The sequence below is a fragment of the Puma concolor genome, chromosome C2 (assembly GCF_028749965.1).
Source record: "Puma concolor isolate L17-30 chromosome C2, mPumCon1.1.hap2, whole genome shotgun sequence".
NCBI classification, from domain to species: domain Eukaryota; kingdom Metazoa; phylum Chordata; class Mammalia; order Carnivora; family Felidae; genus Puma; species Puma concolor.
Genome location: NC_141675.1, coordinates 7549866 through 7572529, shown reverse-complemented (window position 1 = coordinate 7572529; position 22664 = coordinate 7549866).

Genomic DNA, 22664 nt, shown 5'->3' with positions numbered 1-22664 from the left:
CAATTACTTGATTTTCTGTTCAAGAAGAGAATTATAACATTGGCAACCAGACACCGTTATACAGATGGCAGACCCAATATCTGAAGGCTCTTTGATGGTGACGCATATATTTCTGCAGGCAGAGGCACCCCCTTTCTGTACTTTCACAGTACAGAAATTGATCTCCGTTCTGCAAAGGAGAAGCTTCCCCTTTCCTGGACACAATAGGGCTCTCGGTGCTTTACTAGGTTTACCAGCCCTTCCCTCCACTACCCCCAAATCTAGCTAGTGTTCAGCCTTTGGTCCCTACCTAGGTCACAGAATCTAGAGAGTGAATATTCAAAATGCTAAGGATACCATTCCATGGTTCCATCCGCCATGACAGTAAACTGCGGGTGAGTGAGTCAAGAGTAACAGCTTCTGTGATGAGGTAGCTTTCCCCTCCTCATTAGCCCCACGTGGAATGTCCAAGTTTGGTCCAATATCGAGGAGACTTGGAGTGGAATGTCAGGAACACGCTAACCGTGTGAATGTGAGCATGTGGATAAGCCTCTCTTAACAGTCGTACAGTACTGTATTTCATCGAGTCTAAGAAGGGATATTAAAATATGGAATTGTGTACATCTCAGGTTAATGAAATGTAGAAAGTAGAGTGGGCTAGAGGTGTAACACAAGCCTCCAAATCTCAATAGTGTCACAGTGGAAGCCGATTTCTTGCTTATGTAAATTCTGACTCAGTGGCTCATGATCCGGGCTCTTTCCACCATGTAGCTCTGCCCTCATGCAGATAGAGCCTCCGCCATAACACCATAATGTCTGCTCACATTCTGTTGGCCAGAACTATTCATGTGACTGTGCCTGGTTGCAAAGGAGTCTGGAAAGTGTAGTCTCACTGTGTACCCTAGGAGAAAAGGAAAACAGTGTTGGCGAACACCTAGTGGTCACCACCACGGTCCGGTAGCTTACCAAATATCCAATTTATTCTTCCTCACACATAGGGAACACTCTTAACCTCTTCTGCAAGTGACACAAACTGGGGTCCCATTATGACCTGCACTCAGCTCAAAGCCCAGGATCTCAAGATAATGTAAAGCTCCCTGTATTAGTTTCACTCCTTTGGGAATGGGCCACCTGAGGCTCAGTGAGCAGACATCGGTTTCAAATTGTAGGTGAGACACCAGATATCTCGAGAAGAACTAGAAGTCCCCAAGGACAGGGGAGAAGTTGGAAAAAGGGCTTGGCATTCTGAATACACAACTGGCAGCTCTAACTCATTTATCCATTGCCATTCCCATGACCTTGGTTGCAGTCCCATGCTGGTGAGGACCTGGGATGTTCAAGCAACATAATCAAAAGTGAAAGCGACTCAGTCGATTAAACTTCTGACTCTTAACTTTGGGTCAAGCCATGATAAAGCCTCACATAGGCTCCACGCTGAGCTTGGAACCTGCTTCGGATTCTCTCTCTCCTTCTCTCTGTCCCTCCCCCCCCCGCCCCCCGCCCCACTCTCTCTTTCAAAATAAGTAAATAAACATTTTTTTAAGTGGAAGTGAGAAGAGGGTTGTCAAGTGACTTTCTTAAGGCCACGTGGCCAGATAAAACCTTCCAGAATCCTTGCAACTCTAGCATCATCACGACCCTCTGCAGTGATCTCTTAAGACCCAGATTCTCTTTGCTGAGCAGACATGGCTTCTTCATGGATCCCTCCATGACAGATAGTAACAAGTTGCAACCGTATATAATGTAAGGGTCTGTGTGCGAATGTGTGTGTGTGGGGTGGGGGGGTCCACGCCTTACTTTGGCTGGCACCTAGCACAGAGCCTATCTATACAGACATTTCAAAGAGGGGTCAGCAGTTTCTCAAAGGGCAAGGAGGGCCTTACTTTTCCAGAAACAGGAGCCTTGGAATGTCCTGGTCCCATTTCTGCTCCCCAAGTATTGTGTGACCTTCAGAAATTCCCTTCCCTTCTCTGAACCTTGGGGTTTTGTTTTGTTTTGTTTTTTGCTCGAAAGATGACACAAAATTGGACACCATCAATTTGGAAATAACGTTACCTAGAATATACCATGACCCTGTAATTAGCTTTCCCTGACCCTTTAAAATGCATTGGCTAATGGTTTCTCTTTCTTCATAACTTTTACACCAGGAGTCTGGAAGTCTCTCTCCCAAATCTTTTAGGCTTCACTTTCCACCTCAAATTGTATATCCATACCATCACATGATTCTTTCTGACCACTACTCCTAACACACGCTCACACATACATGCACACACACACACAAAGACGCTCACAACTGTTCTCTCTAGAACAGTTGGTTAGTCTTCCTTATTATTTTTTTTACAAAACACCCTGAAGCTCTGTGGAAAAGAAATAGCATTTTATTAAGTGCCTATTATATACCAGGCACTTGTCATTTACCCCATTTAATCCCTATACTTTTCAACAATAGTCCTTATTATCTCCATCACTACATATGAGGATACTGGGACTCACAGAAGTTAAAGAGGTATTTGTTACCATCAGTTTGGGTAGAAGTCTGAGTCAACTCCAGGTCTATCTGATTTTGTAGCCCTGCGACCTCCTGGCAGTTTGTTTACGTTAGAATGGTCCTGAGGTCACTCTCTCATTGCATCCCAAAGTGTATGTTGGCTCAATTATCTTTCAAAAATGTGTAGGCTGGCCTTGCTTCTTGTTCAGTTCAGACAATCCTTTAATCCCACAAACAGTCTCACAGCAGCACCGCGGGCCCTCGTGAGGTTACTCAGGCAGAGTCAGAACACATTTTCCTTCTGGACTTGGAGGTATCGGAGAGGTCCCTGCGCGAACAAAGGGCCACTTCGTAAGCCTGGGTACCACATAGCTTTCTGTTGGCCAGTGCTATGGAAACGGAGCTCAGCGAGGGGATCTTCTTTCCCACTGTCGTAGACTGGATAATCAGAGAGTGTGGCTCAGATAAACATGTTGCTTAGTAATGGGAGAGCTTTACTATTTTCATCAGGAAGGGGAAAATGAAGCCGTAGGAAATACTTGATTGAAAATAGGAATTGAAGTCAAGGCATGCAAATAAATGCTCCTGGTTTTACAGACTCCTCTTGCCGCCCACTCTGAATGAGCTGCCATTTGTTTATTTTGCCTTCAAGGTGAGAGTAGCAAAAATTATCACATGGATTCCTCTCATTTGGCAGAAAAGTAAACTAAAGGCACAAGGAATAATGGCTTGTTTACAAAGTGAACCTTTTATTTAGACCGATATACTTATACTCTGAGCCGATGTTTACATGTGGGAAGGATTATTCACACTCCTATATATTCCTTTTCATAAATTTAAATGCCGTTTTCTTTGTGAAAAAACAATACATACATATTAAGTATAACTTTACACATAGAAAAGAGAAAAGAAATATAGCAACAAGCCATTCCAGGGCCCCCCCTCCAGTCATAAATGACATTTTGCTTCATTTTTTTCTTTTCGTCCCTAATATGTGAGACTTTTAAAAGCACAGTATTTCTATTCATACTATAAATATATAATCACTAGATTTTTTCATACTCTTATATCATAAATGTGTTTTCATGATTTTATATATTTGGTGAACATTTTACACAAAATGGTAAGCAAAAATAAAGGTATATTAATTTGGTGTATTTAATAGTTTTTAAAAACTTTTTTTTAGACTTTTTATTGAGATATGACTTACATACAGGCAACGCCATCCTGTTTAGTGTACAATTCTGTGAGTTTTGACAAATTTATACCTGACAAGTACATGCCAAACACACGTGACCATCACCACGATCAATATATAGAACAATTCTATCACCAAAAATCTTTTGTGCCATTTTGTAGTCAACCTTTCCCCTACTCCCAGCCCCTGGAAACCACCGACTGGTGTTTTGTCCCTATAGCTTCACCTGTTCCAGAATGTCATGGCAATGAACATGTAGCTACAGCATGTAGCCTTTAAGTCTGGCTACTTTCCCTTAACCCTTTGAAGAATTTCAGATTCGTCCTCCTGTTGCATGTAATTAGTATTCTTTCCTTTTTATTGATGGATACTATTCCAATGCATCGCCATGCCACTGTTTATTTATTCCTCAGTGGAAGGACATCTGAGTTGTTTCTAGTCTGGGGAGACTATGGATAAAGTTGCTATAACCATTGTGTTCAGGCGGTTGTGTGAAATCAAGTGTTCATGACGCCTGGGTCCTATGGCAGGTGTATGTTTGTAAGAAACTGCAAATCTGTCTTCCAAAGTGGTGGCACCATTTTGCATTCCCACTGCAAAGTGTGGAGTTTCAGTCTCTCGGTTTCTTCACCAGCACTTGGTGTTGTTTACTCATTCCAATGGGTATGTAATGGTATCTCATCGTGATCTGGATTTTCATTTCTCTTATGACTGATGATGTTGACTGCCTTTCTATGTAGCACATTTAAGTTTGGCAAGTATAACTACAATGTCATTATAATCTTTTCTAATTTTTGAAAATTTGGAGTGTTTTGTTTTGTTTTAGAGAGAGAGAGAGAGAGAGAGAGCATGTGTGATAGAGGGAGAGAGACAAAATCTTAAGCAGACCCCCGACACAGGGTTCAATCTCACGACCCCAAGGCCATGACCTGAGCCGAAATCAAGAGTCAGAGGCTTAACTGACTGAGCCACCCAGGTGCCCCTGAAAATTAGGTTGTTTTTAAATTTTAACTATTATCAATAGTTATGTAACATATATCCTTCCTTATAAATGGACCAAAAGAGATCCATTTTAACATGCTTGAGGAAACTACCCAAGTTAATTGCACTAGATTTCATACTGATTAAAAATATAGAGGGGCGCCTGGGTGGCGCAGTCGGTTAAGCGTCCGACTTCAGCCAGGTCACGATCTCGCGGTCCGTGAGTTCGAGCCCCGCGTCGGGCTCTGGGCTGATGGCTCGGAGCCTGGAGCCTGTTTCCGATTCTGTGTCTCCCTCTCTCTCTGCCCCTCGCCCGTTCATGCTCTGTCTCTCTCTGTCCCAAAAATAAATTAAAAAAAAAAAGTTGAAAAAAAAAATTTAAAAAAAAATATAGAGTTGAGTGATAGTTTCAATACATTTAAAACATCTTAAACAGATTTTTAAGAGATAATTCACATATCATACAGTTCACCCATTTAAAGTATATAATCCAAAGTCAATTAGTGTATTCACAGAATTGTGCATCTATCACCAAATTTTAGAACATTGCCATTGCCCCAGAAAGAAACCCCATATCCCTGAGCTGTCACCCCTGCCCTGCCATCGTGCCCCCTCAGCTCTAGGCAACCACTACTTTCTGTCTCTATAAATTTACCTGTTCTGGGCATTTCACATGAATGTGATCACATAACCTCTTGTCTTTTGTGCCTGTCTTCTTTCACTTAGTGTAATGTTTTCAAGGTTTAACCATGTCGTGACACATATGTAACACACATCCTTTATTTTTATTGCTGAATAATATGCCGTCATATGGATATCACATTTAATTTATCCATTCATCAGTTGATGGACATTTGGATTTTCCCATTTTTTGTTGACTATTATGGAGAATGCTGCTATGAACGTTTATGTACAAGTGTTAGTGTGGGCATGTGTTTTCAATTCTCTTGAGTAGATATCTAGGAGTGGAATTGCCAGATCATATTTTAACTCCATGTTTAACCACTTAAGGAACTGCCAGACTGTTTTCCAAAGTGTCTGTATTGCTTTACATTCATACGAGGAATGTATGAGCATTCGAATTTCTCCACATCCTTGTCAATGCTTGTTATTATTTGGCTTTTTGATTATCGCCATTCTAGTGAGTGTGAAGTAGTATTTCACTGTGATTTTGATTTGCATCTCCCTGATACCTCTAATAGCTAATAATATTGAGCACCTTTCCATGTGCTTATTGGCCATTTATATATCTTTTTTGGAGAAGAGTGTATTCAAATGCTCTGCTCATTTCTTTTTTTTTTTTTTTTATTTTTTTTTTTTAAATTTTTTTTTTTTTTCCAACGTTTATTTATTTTTGGGACAGAGAGAGACAGAGCATGAACGGGCGAGGGGCAGAGAGAGAGGGAGACACAGAATCGGAAACAGGCTCCAGGCTCTGAGCCATCAGCCCAGAGCCCGACGCGGGGCTCGAACTCACAGACCGCGAGATCGTGACCTGGCTGAAGTCGGACGCTTAACCGACTGCGCCACCCAGGCGCCCCACTCTGCTCATTTCTAATTGGGTTATTTGTCTTCACTATTGAGTTACAAGGGTTCATTGTATATTCCAGATACAAGTCCCTTATCAGATATACGATTTGCAAAATGTTCTCTTCTTCTGTGGGTTGTCTTTTCACTTTCTTGATGGCTTCCTTTGAAGCACAGAAGTTTTTCATTTTGATAACGTCCAGTTGATCTGGTTTCTCCACTATCGTTTGTCTGATGTTTCTTCCCAGAGTTTCATAGTTTTAGCTCTTACATTTAAGGTTTTAATCCATTTTAAGTTAATTTTTTTTATGGTGCAAGGTAGGGGTGCAACTTCATTCTTTTACATCTGGAAAGTAGATTTAATACATTTTCACCCACCCTGAATTTTTGCTAATTTTGTTAATAAAAAGTGGTATTTCAGTATAGTTTCATTTGAACTTTTAGTTGCTAAGAAAATTGAGCATCCATATTTTCAAGGTGAGGGCTAGTACAGACCTCCCTAGATGTTAGTATTGAAGAATGGATTGCTAGACTAGACTTCTCAGAAAAGAATTCCTTCATAAGTAAGCACTGGGAATTGGAACTAGGTGACACTGAAGCATCTTCTGCTTATAATAGTCAAGGAATAAAAAGAGCAAATAAAGGCTTGCCACATCTCGTGTTTTCTAGGGAAAAAAAATAAACAGAGAGCAAAGCAAACAGAATAAATCACTCACACCCACAGTCCACAGTATTTTACCAATTCAATCCAATTCAGTATGTTCACTGATTTTTGACTATGTGCCAGGCACTCAACTAAGGACTGGGAGACAACAGTAAATTCTGGGAACTCACAGTCTAACAGGGAGACAAACAAATAAATAAACATTTACAGCATAGCAGGAAATGTACTCTGATGGGGGTAACTAACAGGTATTAGTTAAATAATAGTAAAGTAATAGTAAAGGCAGCTAGGCCCGACTAGTAGATCAGGAAATTCTCTAAGAAGCAAGTTTCTGGTCAGATAAAGAGGCTGAAAAGAGTAATTAAGGAAGCGGCAGTTCTAGAGGTGGAAGAGGGAAACATCCTTAGGTAGTCTCAGATCATCCAGTGAGGTCGGTCTTTGGAGCTGGAGTTGAGGACATGATGAGAGATGACATAAAGGACATTCCTCTCCTTGGGAGAGGAAATGTCACATGAACCTTGGGTGCTATGATAGCATGAGGTTAAATTGGACATTTTGCCTTAAACAGCTACCATAGATACTACCAAAGAGTTTTCCAAAACACCCCTGTTCACAGTGTAAATGAGTTCCAGGTGTTGCACATCTTTGCCAATATTTGGTATCTGTGTAATAAAAAGCCTGACTGTACTTTTTGATTTCTGACAAGATTTAGGCTTCACTCCTCGATCTTCTCCTGTGCCTCACATCTGGGGAGGCTGATAAGAAAGCCCAGGTGCTTCCTCCTTGGGCATTGGTGCTAAGTTCCAACCGTGCATAGGAATTCTCACTACAGCTCCACACTACGGTTTTTATTAACCAGAATAAAAACCCCAAACCATTCTGCTTTTCCTTGCTCCCTCAAGCCATTTCAGAACTGCTCTCCCTAGGAAGCCACATTATGTCCGCTTGAAATCTATTCAGATCCTCTTGGTGTGTGTATGTGGCATCATCAGTCTTGACTTTGAAACCAAATTTGGGCTGAGGTTCCATTCTGTTTCTACAGAACACTACTTTGTTTTTATTTATCAATTGTACCCATTCTGCAGGGTGTGTGGTGGTCTCATCTAGTCTTAATCATGATTTCCCTTTGGCCTGATGAGACAGAGCATTTTCTCATTTGGTAATTGCACATTTGGTTATCCTTTTTTGTGAAATTCCTGTTCATGCATTTCGCCTATTCTGATATTAGGTTGTCTGTCTCTTTCTTTGGGTTTATATTCCACATGTTCTGTAAGTGAATATTTGTCACTTAAATGTCTTGGAAATATATTCTTTGCTATGCCTTGGCCTTTTATTCTTATTGGCCTTATCCTTTACATTTAGATCTGTGTATGCTGTGAAGTAGAGGTTGAGATTCATTTTTTTCCCACATGAATATCCAGTCAACTCGGTACTGTTTTTTGAAAAGATGGTCTTTCCCCACTGCTTTGTCATGCCAACTGTGTCAAAGTCAATGCTTCATATATATTTGGGTCTGTTTCTGACTTTTTATTCTGTTCCACTGGGCTGTTTCCTACCTTTGTAGCAATACAATACCATCTTTATTGATATAGAGTTACAACAAAATTTGATAGATAGTGATCCCTCCAACCTTCTCTTCTTTAAGATAGTCATGGCCCTTTGAATTTTCATATAAATTTCAAAATAAGTATACCAATTTCCAGTTGAAATATGCTTATATTTGGTAACATATTACATTAAGCACAGTTTCTGCTGTAGATTTTTATAGCTCCCCTGTACTATAATGAAGAGGTTTTCTTCCATACCCATTTTTCAAAGCATTTTTTAAACATAAACAGATGTTGAATTTTACAAATTATTTTCTCCATCTATTGGAATGATTGTATTATTTTTCTCCTTTATTCTGGTAATATGGTTAATTGTACTGATTATTTTTTTTCAACGTTTTTATTTATTTTTGGGACAGAGAGAGACAGAGCATGAACGGGGGAGGGGCAGAGAGAGAGGGAGACACAGAATTGGAAACAGGCTCCAGGCTCGGAGCCGTCAGCCCAGAGCCCGACGTGGGGCTCGAACTCACGGACTGCGAGATCGTGACCCGGCTGAAGTCGGACGCTTAACCGACTGCGCCACCCAGGCGCCCCTGTACTGATTATTTTTAACTGTCAAGCATACCTTGCATGCCTTGAATAAACCCTACATGATCATATTCTAGTAAACTTTTCTTGTATTGCTCAATTCAGTTTGTTAATTTTATTAATATTTGATGGTTATTTTATTTTATTTCTGGATTCAGCTTGCTAACATTTCATTAATATCTCTTTAGTAAGATTGATTTGTAATTTTTCTTTCCCTTAATGAATTTGTCAGGTTTTGGTATCAAAGTGATGTTAGTTTTACAAAACAACCTGGAAAGTATCCTCTCTTTGTCAATATTCTGGAAGAGTTTTAATAATTTGATAGAACATATCAGTCAAGCCATCTAGATCTGGAGTTCTTTCTGAAAAAGTTTTTAATTGCACATTTAATTTCATTAACACCTATGGATCTATTTTATTTCTCTTTGGATCAGTTTATGTGTTTTTTCCTAAGAATTGATTAATTTCATGTATATTTTCAAACTTACTGGCATGAAGTTGTTCTTAATATTATCTTAATGTCTGCAGTGATGGCCCTCATTTATTCTTAATATGGGTTATTTGTGTTATGCTCCTGTCCCTCTCTCTTTCTTTCTCTTTCCATCTTGCCAGCGTATGGCAATTGTATTAATCTTTTCAAAGAAACACTTTTGGTGCTATAGATTCTCTATATTTTAAATTTTCTTCTGTTTCACTAATTTATTCCTCTTCATGATTTCCTTTTTCTGTTTTGAGTTTCATTTTCTCTTCTAACTTGTTTGATGGTTGGCCTTTCTTACTTTATAATATATCCATTATACTTATTTAAAGCCATACATTATCTTCTAAGCTCAGCTTTAGCTGCAAACTCCAATTACTGATTTTAGCATTTTCATTAATACTCATTTGAAAATTATATATTTCTTTATTTTTTTTAATGTTTATTTATTTTTGAGAGAGACAGAGACAAAATGCGAGTGGGTTAGGGGCAGAGAGAGAGGGAGACACAGAATCCGAAGCAGGCTCCAGACTCTGAGCTGTCCGCACAGAGCCCCGACGCGGGGCTCAAACTCACAAGCTGTGAGATCATGACCTGAGCTGAAGTCGGACGCTCAACTGACTGAGCCACTCAGGTGCCCCGAAAATTCTATATTTTTAAACTTTCCATTATCATTTCTTCTTTGACCAAAACTTATGCAATTTTTTCAGCGTGGTGGTTATTAAGATTTCTTGTTTAATTGCACTCTTTATGATTTCAATCCTTTCAAACATCTGTTGCTTTAGGGTCTATGATTTTTGCAAATGTTCTGTGTGACTCAACTAGAGTAAATGTTCTGCTGTTGTTTATGTAGTGTTCTATATACATGAATCAGATCAAGCTTGTTAATCATGTTGAAATCTTCTGTATACATACTTTAAATCAAGAAAGGGTTCGGAAAGGACAGAAGAGGATATCTTGGGTCTTGGCTTAGCACTCCTACTTCCTGATAGAACCCAAGCCAAATGGGACCAGAACATGGAGATGTAAGTGGATCGATGTCCCTGGGCAAGTTTCACTGAGAAATGGTGTCTTATTGCAGGTATTTCTAAAATGCCTTCACACCAACTCCCAGAGAGAAATGATCTCTCCTCACCTCCCTAGATGGGTCCCTTCTGCTGGTCTCACAGGGCAAGAGAAGAGTTTATCCCAGGGGACTGGGGCTGGGGTTATGCAGTTGGGTACAACGAGGCTAACCAAGCCTTCCTGTGTGGGAAGCCAGGCTATTGAAGACATGAGCTTCAATTTTCAAGGTTTTAATTTTCAAAATATATCGATTCTATGTTGTATTCTCATTAACTGTAGCTTTAAGGCCTTTGGGAAGAACTATATTTAGGTATTTTCTCCCCTAGTCTGGTGTCCTGCCCCCACCTCCACCTCCCCTTTTAACATGCCCCAATACACACACACACACACACACACACACACACACACACACACACACACTATCTGGTGTCAGGACATGCTGTTTTGGCTTTTGGGGGGAATATAATAAGATGAAGCCTACTTGGGGCTCCTGGGTGCCTCAGTTGGTTAAGCGTCCAACTCTTGATTTTGGTTCAGTTTGTAATCTCACAGTTTGTGAGTTCAAGCCCTGAGTCGGGGTCTGTGCTGACAGGATGGAACCTATGTGGTATTCTCTCCTTCTCTCTCTCTCCCTCTCCCACTCATGTGCACATGCACACTCTGTCTCTCTGTCTTGCTCTCTCTCAAAATAAATAAACATTTAAAAAAAAAGATGAAACCTCTTAGAGCTCCAGCTGTCATGAGGAGTGGAGAGTCTTACCTGTGGGACATCAATGCAAAGCATCAATCGCAAGCTCCCAGTTAGCACCCGTAGAATACTTGGTTTTAGAGGGATTGTAGTAAATACTACAAGTAAGAGAGCCAAAGAGGCTGCGTTTCTCTATATTCATGGAACAAGATAAAACCTCTCATGACCCTATAAGTGAGGAGGAACATTTTGGCCACAGTTTAGGGTCTAGGCAACTGCCTCCTTGCAAAAATTCTGTGCACTGTAGCCCAAAGGTCTTATATGGAAAACATTTGTCCGTGCAATCCTTTTTGCATAAACACACACAGTCCTAGAAATTATCGGAAAGAAAGGCAGCCATTTTGAGGGTAGGCCTAGGTATCAAGCACTTCTGCCCAATCCCGTGAAAATGGGCCCTTCTGGGATGACCTCACTCTATCCCTCCATGGGCCTCCAGCCATTGAAGTCTTCTCCAGTGGCGTGGGGTATTCCAACAACCAGCCAGAAACTGCTTTAGCTCCTTTGTTTTAGCTAGCCTGTCATTATTGGACCCAGCGATCCCATTTCTAGAAATCTTTCCCCAAAATATACTGGAAATTGTGAAATAACCTAGTAGTCATAGAAGTGATAGAAAAATCTTTAACTAGGGTGAATAGTCCCATGATTTTGTGTGCAAACCTCCAGACACATTGTAGGTAGTCAAGAAAGAGCAGGTATTACTATCTCTGGGCAAGATTGGAGAGTAGGAAATTTCAGAAACAGGCAATTTAGAAGTAGAATAAGGACAAAAGTATGAAGCTTACAAAACTCCACTGAAATTCTTCCTCTTCTTCCTTAAATCCTAACCTGTCCTCCTTAAAATTGCCTTTCCGACATCGCCTGGCCACAACCATTACGTTTTAAATAGCCGTATTGATTTGTCCCTCCCTTTACCGGCAAAATCCTCCAGGCTCTGTTGACAGAGCAAAGCACATGCTCCGCTTCTTTCAAGCGCCCCTCCATGCGGTGCCCTGCGTCAGCTGTCTGTGCCTTGGTTTGGGGAGAGAGCAACTGGAGAGTGCGGCAGGGCGAGTGCAGACCGCCCGTCCATTCCCTGCTGGACAAATCAGTCGTGCGGGTCAGGGTGGGTTCAAACTGATTTCGGATCAGGACTTGGGGAGATGTGGAGGCTCCTTTGTTTTTGTTTATTTTTTTTTTATAGTAAAGAAAGGGAATCGGAGGAGATTCCCGGGCTTTGGTTCACTTGTCTTGTCCCTTCCAACACGCTCACGCTGACGACGGCTGCCAGCTCTTGCTGAGATGATGCCCGGTATTGGATGCCAACCCCTCACCTTCAGTGCTTGTGACTCAGCCAGAGCCCAGATGTGTACAAGGTGGCAATATGGCCCAGCGACATATTGTGGGGCCTGGCCCTGGTGGTGTGGTCTGATGCATCCCTCTACATGTTTGTTAAAAACACCAGCCCATTGGATAATGTCTGCTAAGAAAGTGGAAAGAAAAAAAACCCATCTTCTACTTTAGGCTACGTTAATTATAAATTTGGGGAAATCTAGTGGACGATGTGCATTTGTCTAGGAATAAGTATAAATCTAGTTTTCTCAACTAGACCTTCGACAAGTCACTTCAGTTCTCTTGGCCTTAGTTTTATCTTATGAAAAATAAAACACTTTTGAGAATGCCTGCCCAGCTGAGCTCAAGAAGGGTCTCGAGAAATAATGGTTTTGAAAGGGTTTAGGGAAAAGAATGAGAGCACTACATTCATGGTAAGAAGCATCATGATTAGAAAAAGCTTCCGACTGTTGGATCAAGAGCATCAGACCAGAAACTCAGAAGGGAATTCAAAATTCGTTAATGCCGACGGAAGCTTATGGATGCCAATTAGCAAGACGAGGGAGGGAATGTTGTGGAGCCATTTTTAGCAGATCTAGCACTGAGCCTTCAGAAAATGATGATTGAAGAGAAAGCACTTGTAAAGTTCCATTTCAGGGACAGGAGGCTTTCTAGCACAGTGACAATTTTTCATAACAATTAGGGATTTTCACTCAGCACGCTGGTAGGGGCTCATAATACACAGGAATGAATTCATCTGTGCACCCTACTCCTTGCATCTCTGTGATCGCTTCCCAGACAATCTGTGGTTTAAAGAAAAGGAGGAAAATCCAAGAAATATCAGTTGACTAAGCTGTTTGTGATGCCATTCCAGGGAACTGAATCTTATTATTAATTAAGCATCACTGGCAAGCTCCTAGCTGGTACCCGTAGAATACTTGGTGTTAGAGGGATTGTAGTAAACCTCAAACTCAAGGATCTCTATACTGCTCTCTGGAAAGGTTGCACTGATTCCCTTCAATGGCTGTCCCAAGAATAGAGAAAAGGCTGAGCAGAAGTGTTCTGAGGCCCCCAACATTCTATATTGCCAAGTTTATGCCAGAGTTTGACTTTGTATCAGATTTACCCTCGGGACTGTCTGAAAGATGTTGATGCCTTCAAAAATGATGTGAATAGAATCCAGGTTTTTGAAAGACAATGGCCCATCTAAATTAGAGCCTACTTATATGTCCTCCAGAAAACATACAGAGCATTAAAGAAAGCAAAGACAGCCACATATAAGCCATGCTATAGCATAACCAGGAGGCAAGGACTATTACAATAATCAACTTGTCTGGAAGTAATAGAATAAATATTCAAAAGAGCAAAGCCAGAGCCAGCTGCAGAATTCATACCCAAATGGAGCATGGCCAGAGACTGCATGGGCAGCAGAGGATAGCAGGAGCCTAGCTGTGATGAGATACAAAATAAAATTCACCAGAAAGAGATGGTCCCACCCTAAGCAGAGAAAAATGAGAACAGATCTAAAACCTGGCAAGCTAGAGCACTGGCTGTGGGATGGGATTGGGGTGGTTTGTGGGGAAATTGAGAAGACTTGTGGAAAGACACTGCTCAGGGGAAGAGAGGCAACTGAAAGGGGAGAGTGTCTCGTGGAATCTTCATGGTAAATGTAAAGAAGGAGGCAAATGGTGGAGATTAAGGGTCATTGAGAAGCCAAAGGGTCATAAAATTAGGAAACTAACTAATCTCTCCTTCCTCACTCCACCCATTAAAAAAACTACACGTCGGTACCAACTGAGAGGATGGTCTCGAACTGAGAAAGCCAGTGAGCTATCGAAACCCCTTAGCCCCAGATCTCATCTGGCCCAGAAAAATATAAGCATTTTAAAAAGAGACAGAAGGGGTGCCTGGGTGGCTCAGTCAGTTAGGTGTCTGACTCTGGCTCAGGACATGGTCTCACGGTTTGTTGGTTCGAGTCCCACGTCAGGCTCTGTGCTGACAGCTTGGAGCCTGGAGCCTGCTTCAGATTCTGTGTCTCTCTTTTTCTCTACCTGTCCCCTGCTCGCACTCTGTCTCTCTTTCAAAAACGAATAAACATTTAAAAAAATTTTTTTAATAAAAAAAGAAAATGGCAGGCTGCATCTATACATAGCTACCTTAAGAAGAAACTTTTAAATGGGAATAAAACATTTCCCCTAATATTTCTCCCTACAATCCAGCCATGAAGCAAAGAAAAAAAATTACATGACATCCCAACCTAAGGTAAATATTGATAAACATTTGTAATTATGAAAAATCATCTTGAATAAGAACATTTAAAATGTGTAATAGAAATGGAAAGAACACAGGAAATATGAAATGGGAGTTAAGTTCAAGAAAGAAATTACAACAACAACAACAACAACAACAACAACAACAAGACAAAGTCATTGCAGAAATGAACTAAATTGTAAGGTACACAAAAGAGAACAGATTTGACCAAAAATGTAAAGAAGGAGCACTGAGAAGAAGAATAAAAGAAGCCAAAAGAACAAAGCTAAAGAAAGAAAGAAGTGAAAAAAATCAAAGATAAAATAACAGAGACAGAAACAAGGTAAGAAAGTACCAACACGTATATAATTGGAGTCTTTAAGATATCTTTTCAACTTTGAACGAGGGTAACAGACAGAATTATAATCTAAAAGGTATTTTCAAAAATAGGGGCTCCTGGGTGGCTCAGTTGGTTAAGTGTCTGATTCTTGGTTTCAGTTCAGGTCATGAGCTCATGGCTTTGTGGGTTCAAGCCCTGCTTCAGGCTCTGCACTGGTAGTGCAGAGCCTGCTTGGGATTCTCTCTCTCCTTCTCTCTCTCTCTCTCTGCCCCTCCCCCACCTGCTCTCTCTGTCTCTCTCCCCTTCTCTCTCTCAAAATAAATACATAAACTTTAATAAAACATAGTTTCAAAAATAAAAGAACGTCAAAATCTAAATACTGAAAATTAATCTAAAATGGTTGTATTCAAGATAAATCCTGTTAAACTTTTAAAATAACAGAATGTTTTCTAGGAGAACATCTTAAAAATAGGGGAAGAAGGTAGACAGAAAGGAGAAAATAAAATCATCTAATTGGTTGCTGCATGAGTGGTAGTTAAAAATAAAAGTATATAGGGGCGCCTGGGTGGCTCAGTCGGTTAAGTGTCCGACTTCGGCTCAGGTCATGATCTCATGGTTCGTGGGTTCAAGCCCCGTGTCGGGATCTGTGCTGACAACTTGGAGCCTGGAGCCTGTTTCTGATTCTGTGTCTCCCTTTCTCTCTGCCCCTCCCCTGCTCATGCTGTCTCTCTCTGTCTCTCAAAAATAAATAAATGTAGAAAAAAAAATTTTTAAAGAAATAAAAGTATATAATTTAGGGCTGAACAAATCACCAGTGGAAGCCTAAGTAAAGAAAGGCACCTAAGGACACTATAGAAGGCATTCCTATAAAGGTAATGACTAGAACGAAAGTACAAACTTTTCTAAATACCAAAAGGAGTACAAAAAACAAACAGCAGAGAAGATGGACCACAGAGAAATAGGACATAATACATAAAGTAAATATAACATAAAATCATAGGACACAGTTGAGAACAGGCCAAATCAATCCTATAAAAAAAACTCTAGTAGTTGTAACTCACCTATTAAAGAACACAATTTGGAGATTGACTCACAAAACAAAACTGAACCCTACACCATATAAAACTCATTTCTTTTTTTATTTTTTTAATGTTTCTTCATTTTTGAAAGACAGAGAGAGAGAGACAGAGCATGAGTGAGGGAGGGGCAGAGAGAGAAGGAGACACAGAATCCAAAGCAGGATCCAGGCTCTGACCTGTCAGCACAGAGCCCAACGTGGGTCTCGAACCCAAAAACTGTGAGATCATGACCTGAGCCGAAGTCAGACCCTTAACCTACTGAGACACACAGGCGCCCCCATTTCTTTTTCTTAATTTTTTAATGTTTATTTTTTATTTGAGAGAGAAAGAGAGAGCACATGAGTGGAGGAGAGGGGCAGAGGGAGAGAGAGAGAATCTTAAGCAGGCTCCACACTCAGCATGGAGCCCAACAAGGGGCTTGATCCCATGACCCTGGGATCATGACCTGAGCTGAAATCAAGAGTTGGACACTCAGCCGACTGAGCCACCAAGGCGCCCCTAAAACTCACTGCTGAAACAAGTCAAGAAAGTTAAACATCAAGGCATGTGCAAAGATGTAAGAAGCAGATGCACAATATATGGAAGCACCTGCAGCAGGTGGCCCCACTGAAAGGCCAGATGCAGTGAGTGGAAGAGTCATGGCGCCATGAAAGGAAAACTGTACATGGGGGCTACTCTGTTGAGAAGGTTGGCCATGAGGCCGAGAAAAGAGCAGCAGCTGAGCTTCATTGGTGGTGCTGAAGGCTAGATAGAATAAGTAAGTGGCTTACAGTCAATAGGACAGGAGCCGGGAGAGAACACTCACGCTCTGAGAAAATGTGTGTTTTTGTTCAGTTAAGGAAATTCAAGAGACGAATCCTGCAACTTCCCAAAGAGTCAACAGCCTAGTAGAAGAATGAAGACATAGTACAATGGGGAGGATAGACGCTCCATAAGGGAGGTCAAAACAAAGGGCTTTGGGGCACAGAGGAGGGAGGGAGGAAGAAATCCCGGCTGGGGAAAATGCCCCTAAAATCTCCATGAAGGAGGTCATATTTGAGGTGAGACCTAAGGAATTGCAATGAGAATTTTATCTGTTATAAGGGGAGGGAAAGGCTTTAGAATTAGATGATCAGGAGACTGCCCAATGTGATACATTATATTACATACAGTACTATCCTATAATGAAAGGGTATTATTTTATTAGTGATAATTGTATACTACTATCCACACTATTTTGTATGTAACTATTTTTTCATGTAACCATGTATTGCACACATCCTTACCCAACATTATTAATTTTTCTTTTCCATAGCCATTTTAGATGGTTGAATAGTATTTCATTATATTTATCACTCTTTCTGGGCTTTATCTAGTCTCATGTTATGTAATCAAGTCATTTCTATGTTTTCTATATCATTAGCATCATAAAGGACATCCTTCTTGCTATGGTGTTGTGTATATCCATATTCTGTAGACAGCAAAAGCAAATTTGCATACTATTGATGAATTCTGTTCCAAGAAACCTGGGTGTATGTTTACTCCCACTGGGTGTGTATGAAAGATGACAAAAGGACCCTTTCCTGCTTGGAAATGGGTCCCCTGTTTGCAAAATATGACACTTTGCTTGGCACCATCATTTACAAGGGCACTATCATTTCCTGCCCAACACCTATGCTTTGCTACAGTCCTCCAGAGTGTTGAAGATTAAATAGAATGATCTGTGCAGTACCCACATAGTAGGTGCTTACGAAATGCTTCTTGCCCCTCTAGTTTTTGTTAACTCAATTGTATTTCTTTTTTCTTTAAGTTTATTTACTTATTTTGGGAGAGAGAGAGAGCAGGGGAGGGTCAGAGAGAAAGACAGAGAGAAATCCCAAGCAGTTTCCACGCTGTCAGTGCTGAGCTAGATGCAGGGCTTGAACTCGTGAACTGTGAGATCATGATCTGAGCCAAAACCAAGAGTTGGCTGCTTAACCAACTGATCCACCCAGGCGCCCTGAATTCAATTGTATTTCTTGCCTTTCAGTCCCTTAGGAATGAGTATTTCCATTTTTACAAAGCACTTTGTTGAAAAGGACTCTTTTATGATACCATTGCAAACTTTTCCCAGGACTAAGGCTGCTTTGATTTCCAGACTTCACAAACAAGCCTACATGTGACTGATTCATGTCTTTGCCATCTCTGTAAAAATTTACGTGTCTCCTTAGCCTTTGGGTCATTCTTGTTGGAAGCCCACTTGCCTTCATTGGCTGGTCTCCAGAAGTCCAACTACCTCTTTAACCCACAGAGCCTCCCTTCTCTGGTCCTGGTTATAGACCTGCTCCTTTGTTCCACACTGGCAACTCCAGGAGCAGAGGCCTACGTGGCTGCCTTGTCATACACACCATCTCCAGGGCCCAACTGACTCACTGTCCTTTGAAGACAATGAATCAGGAGCCACTGGTGAGTCACCCTTCTTCCTTTTGTTAATATAACGAAGAGGTCTCTTCACAGAGTCATGGCATTTCTTTTCAGAAAGAAAATTCACTGAGATTAGTTGATGAGCACATTTTTATTCATTACAGAGAAAGGTCACACTAAGCAGAAAAACAGAAATCGGGAATTATTTTATAGGTGAAATCAGAGGGAGTAAAATAGACCAACGTGCCACCTTTGAGTGAAACAGAATTATTCTCTTCCCCAAGTGAGATGTAATGACTTCCATAGTGGGTGAGTTATTGAATTGAAAATGTGGTCGGATGGTGTGACTGTAACAAAAAGCTATTAAATGTGATCTTAATCTCTGACACACTAAGAGGAATGACAAGAAAATGAATATCTAATAGTTTCACATTTTTATAGAGTAGTCAATCTCTAAGGCTTGAATTGCTTATGAGCGAACTCATTTTTGAATTTCAAACACTGATACTCTGTCATAAAACATTTTTGAAAACTTAATATGTGGACATCGCATTGTCCTAAATACAGGAAGACAAAATTTGGTATCTTGTTTTTTACAAGCTCACAATTGGTTAAGCCCCAAATTCATGTATACATTTATTCATTTATATTCCATTCAGTATCTACCATGACAGGGCAGGTATGCTGGGGATAAATTAAGATGAATTCTATGCCCTCTGGTCTCACAGTGAAGTGCCCTCCCATTTCAATGTTACATTATAAAGGTATTGGCATAGACCACATCTCTCAGACATCTTTTGCATTATCTCATTTATTTGTTTTTTAAAATTAATTTATTTATTCTGAGAGAGAGAGAGAGAGAATTAGCAGAGAGGGGCAGAGAGAGAGGGGGACAAAGGATCTGAATCAAGCTCTGTGCTGACACAGAGAGCCCAATATGGGGCTTGAACTCACAAACCTTTAGATCATGAGCTGGGCCAAAGTTGGACGCTTGACCAACTGAGCCATCCAGGCACCTCTATCCCATTTATTTTTACAGGACAGTGAGGGAGGTATTGTCATCCAGTTTCCAGGAGGAAAAACCAAGAATCAGAGACATTACATCACTTGTTCCAAGTGACACAGCTAGCAAGTGTCAGGGCTGGGATTTGAATCCATGTTGTGTCACCATAAATCCAAGCTCTTTCCAGTATGTCGTGCCCTATATTGTCATAAGGAAATGCTCTAAAATTGCATATGATAAGAGTTCAAGTGGAAGCCGTTTCTTCTCTCTGGCTTTGGGATTTAATTCCTTGGAAATGGAGTGAAGTCAGAGTTGGTATTTTCGTAGCCAAGGTGGTTGGGTGTGGATTGACGGTGCTTCAGAATGTCACAGTCACTAATGGTATCATGAATTGAGGTTGGTGTGATGGTTAATTTTATGTGTCGACCAGAGTAGGCTGTGGGGCGCCCAGATAGTTGGTCAAATATTATTCTGGATGTTTCTGTGAGTGTGTTTTGGGATAAGAGTAACAATTAAATCTATACACTGAGTGTAGCAGATTGCCCCCCATAATGTTGGATGGGCTTCATGGAATCAGTTAAAACCTGAATGGAACAAAATGACTGTCTCTCCCCCTAGAGTAAAAGAGAAATTCTCTTCCTCACTGCCTTTGAACTGGGACATCAGCTTTTTTCTGCCTTCGAGACTTCTTCCTGGGCTTCAAGCCTGCCAGCCTTTGGACGGCTCTCCTGATGCTCAAGCCTTCAGACTCATACTGAATTCCACCACTGGCTCTCCTGGGTCTCCAGTGGAATGACTCACCCTGCAGATCTTGGGACCTGTCGTTCTCCACAATCACCTGAGGCAATGCCTTATAATAAATCTCTCTTTATATATACGTATTGCTTCTATTTCTCTAGAGAAACATGGCAACACAATCGAAGAGGCTTAATATTAAAGGAAAATTAAATTAGCCATGCACACAACTAAGCGGGAACAGTGTCATTCAGTAGAACTTTCTGCAGCGATATACATGTTCTACATCTGCACTGTCCAATATTGTAGCTGCTAGTCACATATCACTATTGAGCAACTGAAATAGCTAGTGAGACTGAGGAACTGAATTTTTATTTTATTTTTTTATCTTTTTAACATTGTTTATTCTTTTTTTTGAGAGAGACAGAGAGACAGAGTGTGAGTGGGGGAGGGTCAGAAAGAGAGGGAGACACAGAATCCGAAGCAGGCTCCAGGCTCTGAGCTGTCAGCACAGAGCCCAACCTGGGGCTTAAACTCATGAACTGCAAGATCGTGACCTGAGCCAAAGTCAGTTGTTTAACCCACTGAGCCACTCAGGCACCCCTACTTTATTTTAATTAATTTAAATGTATATTCAAATTACTGCATATAACTAGTGGCTACTCTACTGGATAATACAAATTTGGAGTTACTCTATTTTATATTAACTATCCCTATTAACTCTGTGTGTGTGTGTGTGTGTGTGTGTGTATAAAACATTTATCTGTATTTCTACAGAGAGAGAAAAAGGGGGCTCTATTGTTTCATTTCCACCTTCCCCCACTAAAGGATAAGGTCTTTTAGGGGAGAGGCGTCGTCCATTTCACTCTCTACTTTATCCCCATTACCATTACCTAGAATAGGACTTGGGATTAAACGGACCCTTCACAAATATTTGTTGAATTTTACCCATAGGTATTTAATAGTGACCTTGAGGCAAAATGCTTTGAATGCCTAGAGATTTCCGTTGGTCTAATTAATTGCTTTAGAACATCAATGTCTACTCATTTGCCTTTATTACCTTGCATGGCTCTGAGCCATCCTTCTAGCTTGTAAAATTTAGACAACACTTTGGGCATCTTCGAAAGTGAGATGCTATTCTTAGCTCTGGAAGGTCTGAACTGAGATAACATTTGGGGAAGAGGCTGAGAGGCATGTGCACCTTGAAGTCCGTCGACTTTTATGCTTGGGCTAACATTTATTTGTAGTTTGAGATTTTATCTCATTCAGGAAGTCTTCCCCAATTCCACCCCCACCACCTATAGCTCACTAGGGTGCCCATCCATGTACTGCCACGGCACCCTGGACACCCAAGCCTCTGTGACAGCACTTAACTCCCTAGAGAGAAATGGTTGCTTCTAATCTTCTCCACCACTGGACTGAGAAGGATTCTGTCTTGCTCACCACTGGGTCCCCAATACCCAATGCCTACAACACAGGACATGCTGGAGGAAATAATGTTTGCAAATGAAAGGGAAAGGAGGAAGGGTGGGAGAGAGGGAGGGAGGGAAGGAGGGAAGGAGGGAAAGAGGGAAGGAGGAAGGAAGGAAGGAAGGAAGGAAGGAAGGAAGGAAGGAAGGGAGGGAGGGAGGGAGGGAGGGAGGGAGGGAGGGGGGAAGGAAGGAAGGAAGGAAGGAAGGAAGGAAGGAAGGAAGGAAGGAAGGAAGGAAGGAAGAAAAGAGAGGGAAGGAGATTCAGAGCCTCTGGTAGTTCTCACAGTATAAGGAGGAGACTGTCTCCAAGATTCTCCTAACCTGTCTGTCCTGACAAGGAAAGACCAGCAAAGGGTCTCCCTACTATGTACTTTGATTTCCCGTGTTGGTCCCATCCCCGACTCTACTCTCTCCACACTGGTTGGCCCAGAGGCTGCTGACACAGATGTCCTGGGGGACAACCCTCTGAGCCCGTGAGGGCACTTGAGGGTGAGGGTGGCCTCTTTCTCTCCGCACTCCCAGTGGACATTATCCCGTGGACAGGTGTTTCTAACAAACATGCAGAGCGTGTGGCACCAGGCCACCAAAGTCAGTCCTCACAATATGTTGTGAGGCCATGTGCCTGCCTGTCTGAGATCTGGCTGTACAAAGCACTGAAGGTGAGGAGTTGGCATCCAGCATCCTGGGCGTCGTCTCGGCAAGAGCTGGCAGCGGCCACCAGCATGATTTGAAGCACGATGAAGGGAAAAGGCAAGTGGATGAAGCAAAGCTCTGGAACTCCCTTTCTTTACCATGAAAACCAAAGGGGCCTCCACATCTCCCCAAGGCC